A 14,577-nucleotide genomic window follows, 5' to 3' on the forward strand; every position below is an offset into this window, starting at 1 on the left:
ATGACATGCATGTGTTTAAATTTAACTAGTATCCGGACTCGTGCCAAGCACGGGTAAAAAATATATTTATAAAAGAGTTAAAAGAAATTTTTCATCTCCATAAATATTTTAAATTTTATTTTTAGTCCCTATATTCTTTTTAGCATATTTTAGTCCTTTAAATATTTTTTGTCACAATATTTGATTCTTGTTTTTAAGTCAACTCATATGCACTCTTTATATTTCTAAAAGAGTTTTTTTATTCATATTTATGTTTATATTGTTATAAGAATCTCTCCTATCGAAATTTTGAATTTTTTTCACAGTCATATTTATTAAATATATAGAAATCTATCTTGCAAAATTTTAATTGTTTTTAACATGGGATGAGTTAAATATCAATTTTTAAGTTTGTGGTGCTTAATTCGTCAAAAAAAAAAAATTGGCATTTAAAAATTCATCTTTTGTTAAAAATTTTATCGAAATTCTCCTATTGAAGTTTAGAATTTTTAACAAAAGATGAGTTGATTTAAAAGCAAAGACTAAAAGTCGTTACGAAAAATAAGACAGATGAATTGACTTAAAAGCAGAGACTAAAAGTTATTACGAAAAATATTTGAGGACCAAAGTTTGTTAAAAAAAAATTATAAAGAGTAAAAACGAAATTTGAGATATTTATAAAAATAAAAAATTTATTTAACTCTTTATAAAATTTGCAATTTTTTAATATAAATTATAAAAGATGTCTTTATAGTCGTAAAAAGTCAATAATGAAAAATTGTAGATAAATAGTGGAATTATCATGAACCTTTAAAGTCAAATTTTCATGTTTTTATTTATGACCACTAAGTAAATTTTCATAAACGATCATTTTAACGTTCGTCAAGTGGAATCATTTTGTCCACATAAGGTGGAGGATATGAGAATTTTAAGTTTAACACATGCTAGAGTTATTCGCATCATGTGGCAAAGAAGCGAGAACTTAAAAACTTAATTAGTTGAGTCTAAAATTAATCCTTTACCTTTTGTAAAAAAAAAATATAATCAATTTTTGGCTATATTGCACTTTTGGCCCAAGTTTTGCAAAGTTGCAATTTTGGCCCTCTATGTTTCAAAATAGCACTTTTGGTCCCCTATGTTTACCCCATTTTGCAAAAGGTCAATTTTGACCAAGTCAATGCTGATGTGGTAAGTCACTTAAGTGACTCAGCTGCCACATCATCTTTTTTTGTCACTTATAATTTTTTTTAAAAAAAAAAAGAAAGCAAAGGAACTATAGTATAGTAGAACGTCTGTAAAAACTATGCACATAAACTTGATCTTTTAAGACCTGCGACATTGAAAATGGTCCTTCGCTATTAAACAAAATCATTTTGATGTCATTGTAAATTTTGAAGGAAAAAAAAGAAGGTTGAAGCTGTAAATTTTTGCAATTAAATAGAAGTTAATCAGAGACTTTGATCATAATTTCTTAGGGTGTGTGTGGTTGTGATAAGAAAATGAGAAGAGAGAAATATGTGAGAGAGAGTGTGAGAAGAGAGAAATAGATGAGAAATATAGTAGATTTGATGTGTTGATTGGTTTAACAGAAAAAAGAAAAGACCAAAATAGAAGAGAGAGAAGTGTGTTTAATTTTTTAAAAGACCAAAATATCCTTGCATTTTAATTGAGTTTATGTGTAATGCAGGATTTAGATTGCTGTAAATGAAGTTAAACTCTTCTTTGTAAAAATGTCACGGTATAAGCAATGGAAGGGCATTATAAATAATATCATGGGTAAAAATGCATTTGTAAATTAGATGAAAAGGCATTATCCCGAAATGTCACGAGTAAAAATGCGTTTGTAAATTTATTGACTTATAAATAATATATTTTATTTTAAGCTGAAAAATTAAAATTTTAATTGTTAATAGAAGATAATTAATGACAACTACATGAATATTTACAATCTTATATAATTTAATAATAAAAATATCACTTTGTGATAAAAACTAACAGTAAAATTTATGTATAATGTCATAGATATTTTTAGACAACTACATGAATATTTACAATCTTATTTTTTTGTATCATACTTATTGTTTATATTATTCTCCACTAAAAGAATTATAAAGTTGATGGAAAATAATTTCTCTATGGAATATATGGAAGAGGCTTTGAGGTTTCGTAAAAAGCCTTTGAGGTAGATATGAATTACAGGAAAACAATGTTTGTGGATAGAAATATAGACTACAATATATAGGTTCTCGTTGAAATTAAAAAAAAGTAGTCTCCCTATTAATATATAACTAAAAATATAGATTCCGTAAAAATTATAAAATAAATAGGTCTTTATATTAATATATGCAGAAGTATAAATATATGTTATCGTAGAAATTACAATAAAAAAAATAGGCCCCTATTGATGTATGTTGTAATTTTTTTATGCTTGTCCAACTCAAATTAGGGTTATATTTCACTTTGATTTCTTGGAAAACACTACCCCTCGAGTGATTTCTATGTAATTGTTTTTGTTTTGGGCTTTTAGGCCTCCTTAATATATATAAAAAAATTGTCATCATATTAATATGAATAAAAATATAGATTTCATAAAAATTACAAAAAAAAAATATGGGTCTTCATATTAATAGATATATAAGTTTTCGTAGAAATTACAAAAAAATAGTCCTTCATATTAACATGAGTAGAAATACAAACTATAATATATATTACAAAAATAGAATAGATCCCGTAATAATGTATGAATCTATAGATTTCTTTAGTGTCATAATTAATGCATATTAATTTATTTTGTTGGGTGAGAATGCATATTTTTGTATACTTGTTATTTTCTTTTGTTAAAAAACTATACTATGTGTTTTTCTTTGTGTTCCCAATTTTGTGTTAGTGCAATATTAATACGCTAGCTATATATTATTTCTATATTTGACTTGAGCAATTGAGTGACAATGAAACTTTTTTTTATCGAATGTGGCAGTGAAACTTCTAAATAATATTACACGTACAAAACAAAAATTTACACACATAAACTTTAATTTTGTCTGTTTAATTACCTTTTTCCGTTTTTTTCTTCATGTTTTCCTTATATAAACTTTTTTTATTTTTTTTGGACACATAAACACTTCTTTCTTCATGTTTCCCTTATATAAACTTTTTGGACAAAATATCCAAATTTCCATGTTACAACTATAAGATCAACCAAAAGTGACAAACACACAAAACTAATTAAATGATAAGTCAAATTTCAATCGACTCTATATCATATTCATTTGAACAATAAAAATTGTATTTCAGGTAAACATTTCAAAACTCTAATTAATTCAAATTTAATTACAATAAAATCAATAGTTTATGAATCTTGAAACTGCCAATATAATATTGAAAGTACCAAAGATAAACCTTGAATCATTTGCAAAAAAGAAAAAAGTTGGATCAAATAAATCACATTAAAGTTTTGAAAGAAATTAACAATAAAGATTAACTAACCAAATAGAAAAGAATAAAGGAGTCTGAGAAATTATATCGCCTTTTCTCCTCTTTGGTGGTCTTCTCTAAATAAATAAAAAATAATACGGAAAATAATTCTAACCTAATAAAAAATAAATCAATTTTCTCCTCAATTGCAATTATCTTGATCTTAATTGAGTCATTTCACATTCTTTCTACATATCTGCAAATGAAATATAACAGATGATTAAATCAAATATAAAACATGATATTGACAAAATCATAATAAAAATAAAAAAATCGGGAGTAAATACTGATAAAAAAAAATACATCATATATTTGCAAGAAAAATAAGATATGAGAATAAAAAATAAAAAATAAGAACAGAAAGACATCAAATAATCGCATTAATTATTTTCCCTGATTTATGGATGAAATATCTTAAAATTAAAAGTGTAAATAAATACTAACAAATAAATCTGTACAATAGTAGTCATTTTTCTAAATTTGTAATTTTGAATTATAAACAAAATCGTATAAAGCTTCTCAATTTTTAAAAATAAATTAAAAGAGGATATCACACATTTTTTTTTAATAAACATGTTTACAATCATTTTTTTTACCCTATTACAATTGCAATGACTAATAATAATTCTTATTTTAAATTGTTTTAATTGTAAGAATAATTCTTATTTTATCGGTTATGTATATTCATCATTCATTAATTCCTTAGTCTTTAATGGCATATATTTCTCATATGTACAACTTTTTTTTATGTCATTCTTTAATTACATAATTACATAATTGATTACCATTTATACGATTTTGGCCAAAAATAAAAGTATTAATTGAACAGTTTATGTGAATTTTTTTTTTCGCATAAAATTGTGGAATTTATTATTGCTATTGCTATATTTAGACAACTTTTTTCTTGTCATAAAAAGATTCAAATAAATTTTTAAGTCATTTTATTATTTGTATTTATATCAGTTTAATGTTATAGAAAAACTTTTCCTTATTAAAAACACATTATTGGTCTAACAAATGGAATGACTTTTATTTCATTAAATCAATAAATCAATGATGCGTTTTAAAAAAAAAGGCAAGAATCATGAATGTAATTAATGTGATAATTGGGATTATCATATTTACATATGGTGTGTGGTCAACAATTTTATTAATTTGGTTTAATGAAATAAAATACGCAAATGGGTTGGACCGGATAATTGGTTGTTCAAAAAAATATACAAATGGATTGCATTGGACAGCTTTTTCTACATGTACAATTTTCATTTTTTATCATCACTTTGGACAGATTGTTTTTTGTCATTAATTTTAATAACCACATTAAATTTCAAATGCATGAGGAATGAGAATAAATGAGAAGAGGAAAGAGAAAGACAAATAAATCTGGTTTTATCATATGCATAGATTTATAGATTATAGATATAGATAGATTTCATTGAAGGCAAAATCAAAGGAGATGTGTTGGTTGTTTTAATCAGGCCATATGATATAGGAGAGAAAAAATGAAATCGGTTTATATATGATTACTTATAGAGAATTATATAAATTAGAAATTACTTAAAGTTTCTACATTTTTTTTACTTAAGCTTTAATAATAAAAGAATAATAATTTATATATGTATATATATATATATATATATATATATGTAGATTTTTTTGATCGGTATATATATGTAGATTGAACCAAAAGAATAAAGAATGAGAGATGAAAAAATACGTATAAAAAGAATTAAAAAAATAGAGAGTTCCAAATTTTTATTTTATAACGATAGAGATGTTCAGTAAATATGTAAGATAAATATAATATTTCATCTTCTCAATAACAGAGAGGTCCATTAATATAGATGTCTACTACATGTAATTGTTTCATCTTCTTAACATGTAAGATATAGATGTCTATTGTCAAAAAGAAAAGAAAAGATATAGATGTCTAGAAATACCAATATAAAATAAAAACAACATATATTGACCAAATAAATAAATAAAAACCACAGATTAATCACATATATAGATGGTATAACATTCTTATCTTTTTACTGGATCATGAATCTGCAATAAACAATGAAAACAATTATAATCAAAATTAGAAACCATGTATTAAGGTTATACATGTTGCAAACACTCGAATCAGGGTATTCAATTATGATAGAAATGTATAAAAAATTACACCAAAAAAAATGTCATACAAATAAGTCACACAAAAGAGGTGAAGAGAAAAAGAGAATACCTATGATTGTTGTAGCTGGAAAAAAAAAATAGATTAAACAAAAGTATAAGAAGATTAAAATTGATGTGAGGAAAATTTGATGAGAAAGTGAATAAAAAAAATAAAGACAAAAAAAGAGTGATATTACTATACCTGAAATACCTATCACATAAATAAAATGGTGATATCTACATATTGCTGGTAAATATAAATCAATATCAAAATAATAGCATGATTAATTATAATTGTAGGAAAAATAATACCTATCACATAAATAAAATGGTGATATCTATCTATATATATATATATATATATATATATATATATATATATATATATATATATATATGAATCGAGTATATGTTTAGTCCTTCATAGCATGATTAATTATAATTGTAGGAAAAATAGAAGAATAAACAATTGCACAAAATAATAGTACCTTAATAATATGAATGTTGCATATATTTTGTTCCATGAATCTCAACTTTATCTCCACAAATCAATCTCCATGGGAATCCCTGGAAATCAAAACATGTATATTTACATCAAATTAACAATAAGAACCATAACACAAAATTCTACCAATGCAAAACCACATAAAAAAGTATATTGTATAAATTAAAAGTAAAAATATTAAAAAACATATACATAAAAATCAACAAAAACACAACGTATGATAATAAATTAGTTCAAACATCTCATCCATCATTATGTATGATTTTCATTCACAAATAATATAAGAATTTTTCTTCTATTGCCAAGAAAAACGTATTTTTACCATAATTAGAAATAAATGTATTACTGAAATTATATCACATTTATTGCTCTGTGAAAATTAAGGAAATATTTTTTAAATTCAAAATGTGAGAAAATGAGCATTAAAACTCATAATTGTATTAAATGTCAAATGAACCACAGAGAAGAATGCATAAGAGGCAAGTATTTCATAGGAGAGAGAAAGAGAAATTCTTCTGACTTATTTCATATTATAGATTACTTTCATTTTCTCAAACTATCATGAGTGTCGACCTGTCTGTTTAAATCTCAAATAAGTTAATTTTTAATGAAATGTCAAGACCAGCTGCGACACCAAGTGCAATCTTATGCCTTGACAACCAATCTAACTCCGCTTCACCTCTTTCAACTTTTGTCAACATATCCTGCAAACTACCATTCTTCATGAACTCATACACAAGGTAATGACAATCAGGTCTAGAAATATGAGCTAACAAAGGCAAAAGGTTTCGATGACGAATCTGACTAACGGTATCAATCTCTGACTTAATTTGCCGCAGTTATATCCTTACTTCAAGGCCTCGCACACCATCAGTCGCTAACAAAGTAATAAAACCATAGTCGGTATGTGCTCCAGCTCCAAACAATCCCTTAGAGTGACCTGTGTTCGAGAGGAGGGACCGCACATGACACCAAAATTTTAGGGGCACCAATTTTTTTTACTTAGTGTGCATGTGCATGCGTGCGTGCGTGTGTTAAAATAAATAGATTAAATAATTATTATAACTAAATTTTAAAATTGAATTAGACTCTTATGATATTGATAGTAAAATTCATCTGGAGAATTAAAAGTAACTTATTAAATAGCAAGAATGTTGTTCAATCGGCCCCCATATATGACATGCATGTGTTTAAATTTAATTACTTTCATTTTCTCAAACTATCATGAGTGTCGACCTGTCTGTTTAAATGTCAGATAAGTTCATTTTTAATGAAATATCAAGACCAGCTGCAACACCAAGTGCAATCTTATGCCTTGACAACCAATCTAACTCCGCTTCACCTCTTTCAACTTTTGTCAACATATCCTGCAAACTACCATTCTTCATGAACTCATACAAAAGGTAATGACAATCAGGTCTAGAAATATGAGCTAACAAAGACAAAAGGTTTCAATGACGAATCTGACCAACGGTTGACTTAATTTGCCGCAGTTAGATCCTTACTTCAAGGCCTCGCACACCATCAATCGCTAACATAAGAATAAAACCAAACTAATAGATTGGACGTTAATGATCATCTTCCTACGAACTACAGTATTTGGGAAAATCTAAGTTTGACTCTTAATAAAAATAAGTTTTTGTTAAACTTTATTTATCCCACAATCAAACTTTAAATTACCTATGTTTCATTCGTCTAAGAGCTAAAAGGTTAATATAATTTTTATTATTTTTTTGTAGTTTTTGCAGTTTTTTTAATCAAATCTGAAATATGATACTTTTGGAAAATATATAAATATATGGCTATATATAGTTGCAGCACACATACAACTTGTTGGTTTGAAAATGTGACTCGAGTGATCGATCTATACCATATGTTATCATGCGTCACCAAGGGAGGTTGATAATTATCACATGTTATATTTGTCATATGTTATTAGAAAATCCAAATCACACGTATTAGTACAAAATTGATTAGAATTTATAAAGGATTACACACCTCACCCACAAACCTATTTTATAAAAATGGGTTAAACTTAATTTAAAAAAAAATTATATGATATTAGAGCTTATTGAAATTCAATAATAGTGTTTGTTAAATGTGAGGGAGTGTATTCAAGAAACCCCAAGCCCCTAAATAGAGTTTATAAAAGTGATATCTGGTAGTCTTACAAATACCGGTATAATCAGCGATTTCATCCGTAAATGGAGATCCCCGCGGGGATTGCCCGTTTGAAGACTCGAAAATGAGAATTTTTTTTCGTGAGAATGGAGAAGAAGGAGAAAGTTTCCTCGAGATAGGTTTGATAATAGGGATAGGATTTTATACTCTACCTCGCGGAGACTCCATCCCCAAATACTTTATTAAAATAACATTTATAAATATATATTTATGTACTTTATAAATTATTTTTAATTTTCTATAAAAAAAAAAATAATTATATTCGGTTGAACTTCGACAGAGACCTTAACAATAGAACCTCGTAACGGAAACTTTAAACATTGATATCCCTAGGTACCAGTGGCGACTCCAGGAATAATATTAAGCCTGGGCACAATGTTAACCGCAAAACACAAATATTATTGATTTAAGGTTTTCAGATCGGAGTTTAACCAGATCAGACCGTTTATATATATATATATATATATATATATATATATATATATATATATATATATATATATATATATATATATATATATATATATATATATATATATATATATATATATATATATAGGGGTTTTCTAACTTAGACCCTAGTTAGGTCTAAGTTAGCGAGGTGCACCTTTTCAATTGGACCAAAATACCCATTCTTTTTAATTAATTAACCAAAATACCCATTAATAGACGCGGATCCAGTGTCGCGCGCGTACCGAAGGACCATGGTTACAGACCGTTGATTTCCATCAGACAGCCAAGATCTGATCTCATCAAGACTGTCTGATCAATCCGACAGCCCAGATCATCCTGATCCATCAGATTCCAGCGCGTGCGCCACACTGGATTACACCCTGGAGAGAGAAAAATTTGCTTTTTAAAAGTAGGACACGTGTCACACAATTGTTGGCTGGACGTGATTTTTGTTCATTTAATACTTTGAACTCAATTATTTCGTTGTAAATTAATTTTTTTTTTTTTTATTTTTATACCAAAATTCATAATTTTTTTTTCTTTCTAAAAATAGAGACTTGGTTCGTTTGATTTGGACATCGAAAAAAAATGCAATTTTTCACTACCTTAATCTCATTTTTTGTCTACTAAATACGTTACTTGTGTGTTGTAATTTAACACGCACCACTCAACCAACTCACTGAAACCATTATACCAGAAAAATAGTAGATAATATTCTGGAACTTTTGGTATATTTTATGAAATTTTTGGAGACCTGAAACTATTTTTAGTTAATTAAATGAGATAAAACGGTAATTAAAAACTAATGTTTGCTTCTGAAACCATTTTACTAGTAGAATGGTTGCACATAGTTGTATTCTGAAACCATTTTACTGGTAGAATGGTTTCAATGAGTAATTTATTAATTGTGTTTGCTTCTGAAACCATTTATCTGGTACAATGGTTTCAGAGAGTTGTAATCTGAAACCATTTTGCTGGTAGAATGGTTTCAGTAAGTTGATTATTAGTTATTTGCTTCTGAAACCATTTAGCTTGTAGAATGGTTGCACATAGTTGTACTCTGAAACTATTTTACTGGTAGAATGGTTTCAGTGAGTAATTTATTAATTGTGTTTGCTTCTGAAACCATTTTGCTGGTAGAATGGTTTCAGTAAGTTGTACTCTGAAACCATTTTCCTGGTAGAATGGTTTCAGTGAGTTGATGTAAGGTAGTGGAAAATGAGATTAAGGTAGTGAAAAATTGGGTTTTTTTTCTGTGTCCAAATCAAACGAACCAAGTCTCTATTTGTAGAGAAAAAAAAATTATGAATTTTGGTATAAAAAAAATTAAAAAATTAATTTACAACGAAATAATTGAGTTCAAAGTATTAAATGGAAAAAAATCACGCCCAGCCAATCAGACAGCGACACGTGTCCTGCTTTTAAAAAGTAGATTCTTCTCTCTCCAGGGTGTAATCCAGTGTGGTGCACGCGCTGGAATCTGATGGATTCGGATGATCTGAGCTGTCTGATTGATCAGACAGTCTTGATGAGATCAGATCTTGGCTGTCTGATGGAAATCAACGGCCTGTAACCATGGTCCTGCGGTACGCGCGCGACACTGGATCCGCGTCCATTGATGGTAATTTGGTTAATTAATTAAAAAGAATGGGTATTTTGGTCCAACTGAAAAGGTGCACTTTGCTAATTTAGACCCAACTGGGTCTAAGTTAGCAGCCCCTATATATATATATGAGTCAGGATCCGTTGACACCAACTAGTTTGACACCAAATGTTACACCTCTCAATAACGTTTTAACCGATATAAATTTTATAAAATCCACCGTTGGATTGAAAGTTTACATCATATAGATCATTTGTGTAAAATTTCAAATAAATCCAAAATCATTTGATATGTTATTGAGATACATCAAAATTAATGGTTTTTGTATTTTTTTAAATGCCGTTAATCTTTATGTGTCTCAATAGCATATCAAATGATTTTGGATTTGTCTGAAATTGTACACAAATGATCTATATGATGTAAACTTTCAATCCAACGGTGGATTTTATAAAATTTATATCGGTTAAAACGTTATTGAGAGGTGTAACATTTGGTGTCAAACTAGTTGGTGTCAACGGATCCTAACTCTATATATATATATATATATATATATATATATATATATATATATAGGGGTTTTCTAACTTAGACCCTAGTTAGGTCTAAGTTAGCAAGGTGCACCTTTTCAATTGGACCAAAATACCCATTCTTTTTAATTAATTAACCAAAATACCCATTAATAGACGCGGATCCGGTGTCGCGCGCGTACCGAAGGACCATGGTTACAGACCGTTGATTTCCATCAGACAGCCAATATCTGATCTCATCAAGACTGTCTGATCAATCCGACAGGCCAGATCATCCTGATCCATCAGATTCCAGCGCGTGCGCCACACTGGATTACACCCTGGAGAGAGAAAAATTTGCTTTTTAAAAGTAGGACACGTGTCACACAATTGTTGGCTGGACGTGATTTTTGTTCATTTAATACTTTGAACTCAATTATTTCGTTGTAAATTAATTTTTTATTTTTTTTTTATACCAAAATTCATAATTTTTTTTTCTACAAATAGAGACTTGGTTCGTTTGATTTGGACACCGAAAAAAAAATGCAATTTTTCACTACCTTAATCTCATTTTTTGTCTACTAAATACGTTACTTGTGTGTTGTAATTTAACACGCACCACTCAACCAACTCACTGAAACCATTATACCAGGAAAATAGTAGATAATATTCTGGAACTTTTGGTATATTTTATGAAATTTTTAGAGACCTGAAACTATTTTTAGTTAATTAAATGAGATAAAACGGTAATTAAAGACTAATGTTTGCTTCTGAAACCATTTTATTGGTAGAATGGTTGCACATAGTTGTATTATGAAACCATTTTACTGGTAGAATGGTTTCAATGAGTAATTTATTAATTGTGTTTACTTCTGAAACCATTTATCTGGTACAATGGTTTCAGAGAGTTGTAATCTGAAACCATTTTGCTGGTAGAATATTTTCAGTAAGTTGATTATTAGTTATTTGCTTCTGAAACCATTTAGCTTGTAGAATGGTTGCACATAGTTGTACTCTGAAACTATTTTACTGGTAGAATGGTTTCAGTGAGTAATTTATTAATTGTGTTTGCTTCTGAAACCATTTTGCTGGTAGAATGGTTTCAGTAAGTTGATTCTTAGTTATTTGCTTCTGAAACCATTTTGCTGGTAGAATGGTTTCAGTAAGTTGATTCTTAGTTATTTGCTTCTGAAACCATTTAGCTGGTAGAATGGTTTCAGAGATTTGTACTCTGAAACCATTTTCCTGGTAGAATGGTTTCAGTGAGTTGATGTAAGGTAGTGAAAAATGAGATTAAGGTAGTGAAAAATTGGATTTTTTTTTTCTGTGTCCAAATCAAACGAACCAAGTCTCTATTTGTAGAGAAAAAAAAATTATGAATTTTGGTATAAAAAAAATAAATAAAAAATTAATTTACAACGAAATAATTGAGTTCAAAGTATTAAATGGAAAAAAATCACGCCCAACCAATCAGACAGCGACACGTGTCCTGCTTTTAAAAAGTAGATTCTTCTCTCTCCAGGCTGTAATCCAGTGTGGTGCACGCGCTGGAATCTGATGGATACGGATGATCTGGGCTGTCTGATTGATCAGACAGTCTTGATGAGATCAGATCTTGGCTGTCTGATGGAAATCAACGGCCTGTAACCATGGTCCTGCGGTACGCGCGCGACACTGGATCCGCGTCCATTGATGGTAATTTGGTTAATTAATTAAAAAGAATGGGTATTTTGGTCCAACTGAAAAGGTGCACCTTGCTAACTTAGACCCAACTGGGTCTAAATTATATATAGGGGGCTGCTAAATTAGACCCAGTTGGGTCTAAGTTAGCAAGGTGCAGCTTTTCAGTTGGACTAAAATACCCATTCTTTTTAATTAATTAACCAAATTACCATCAATGGACGCGGATCCAGTGTCGCGCGCGTACCGCAGTACCATGGTTACAGGCCGTTGATTTCCATCAGACAGCCAAGATCTGATCTCATCAAGACTGTCTGATCAATCAGACAGCCCAGATCATCCGTATCCATCAGATTCCAGCGCGTGCACCACACTGGACTACAGCCTGGAGAGAGAAGAATCTACTTTTTAAAAGCAGGACACGTGTCGCTGTCTGATTGGTTGGGCGTGATTTTTTTCCATTTAATACTTTGAACTCAATTATTTGGTTGTAAATTAATTTTTTATTTATTTTTTTTATACCAAAATTCATAATTTTTTTTTATCTACAAATAGAGACTTGGTTCGTTTGATTTGGACACAGAAAAAAAAACCCAATTTTTCACTACCTTAATCTCATTTTTCACTACCTTACATCAACTCACCGAAACCATTCTACCAGCAAAATGGTTTCAGATTACAACTCTCTGAAACCATTGTACCAGATAAATGGTTTCAGAAGCATACACAATTAATAAATTACTCACTGAAACCATTCTACCAGTAAAATAGTTTCAGAATACAACTATGTGCAACCATTCTACAAGCTAAATGGTTTCAGAAGCAAATAACTAATAATCAACTTACTGAAACCATTCTACCAGCAAAATGGTTTCAGATTACAACTCTCTGAAACCATTGTACCAGATAAATGGTTTCAGAAGCAAACACAATTAATAAATTACTCATTGAAACCATTCTACCAGTAAAATGGTTTCAGAATACAACTATGTGCAACCATTCTACCAGTAAAATGGTTTCAGAAGCAAACATTAGTTTTTAATTACCGTTTTATCTCATTTAATTAACTAAAAATAGTTTCAGGTCTCCAAAAATTTCATAAAATATACCAAAAGTTCCAGAATATTATCTACTATTTTCCTGGTATAGTGGTTTCAGTGAGTTGGTTGAGTGGTGCGTGTTAAATTACAACACACAAGTAACGTATTTAGTAGACAAAAAATGAGATTAAGGTAGTGAAAAATTGCATTTTTTTTCGGTGTCCAAATCAAACGAACCAAGTCTCTATTTGTAGACAAAAAAAAATTATGAATTTTGGTATAAAAATAAAAAAAATAAAAAATTAATTTACAACGAAATAATTGAGTTCAAAGTATTAAATGAACAAAAATCACGTCCAGCCAACCATTGTGTGACACGTGTCCTACTTTTAAAAAGCAAATTTTTCTCTCTCCAGGTTATAATCCAGTGTGGCGCAGGCGCTGGAATCTGATGGATCAGGATGATCTGGGCTGTCTGATTGATCAGACAGTCTTGATGATATCAGATCTTGGGTGTCTGATGGAAATCAACGGTCTGTAACCATGGTCGTTCGGTACGCGCGCGACACTGGATCTGCGTCTACTAATGGGTATTTTGGTTAATTAATTAAAAAGAATGGGTATTTTGGTCCAATTGAAAAGGTGCACCTTGCTAACTTAGACCTAACTAGGGTCTAAGTTAGAAAACCCCATATATATATATATATATATACTAGAACTTTGACCCATGCAGTGCATGGGTCTAATTAGGTGTAATATGTAACAATAAAAAATAAAATACAAAGCATGGATCTAATTAGGTGTAATATGTAACAATAAAAAATAAAATAAAATTCTAAGAGCATTTTCAATAAGAGTAGTATAGGGAATTTCATGGACTAATTATTCTATATTTGTTTATGTGCTTATTTTATATTTTATATATTTTTTAAATAATTTTGGAACCCCATCGTTTTGTTTACTTATTAAAAAAAAATTACTGATAACTAAAGGTTAAAA

Source organism: Trifolium pratense, linkage group LG1, assembly GCF_020283565.1.
Source record: "Trifolium pratense cultivar HEN17-A07 linkage group LG1, ARS_RC_1.1, whole genome shotgun sequence".
Taxonomy (NCBI): domain Eukaryota; kingdom Viridiplantae; phylum Streptophyta; class Magnoliopsida; order Fabales; family Fabaceae; genus Trifolium; species Trifolium pratense.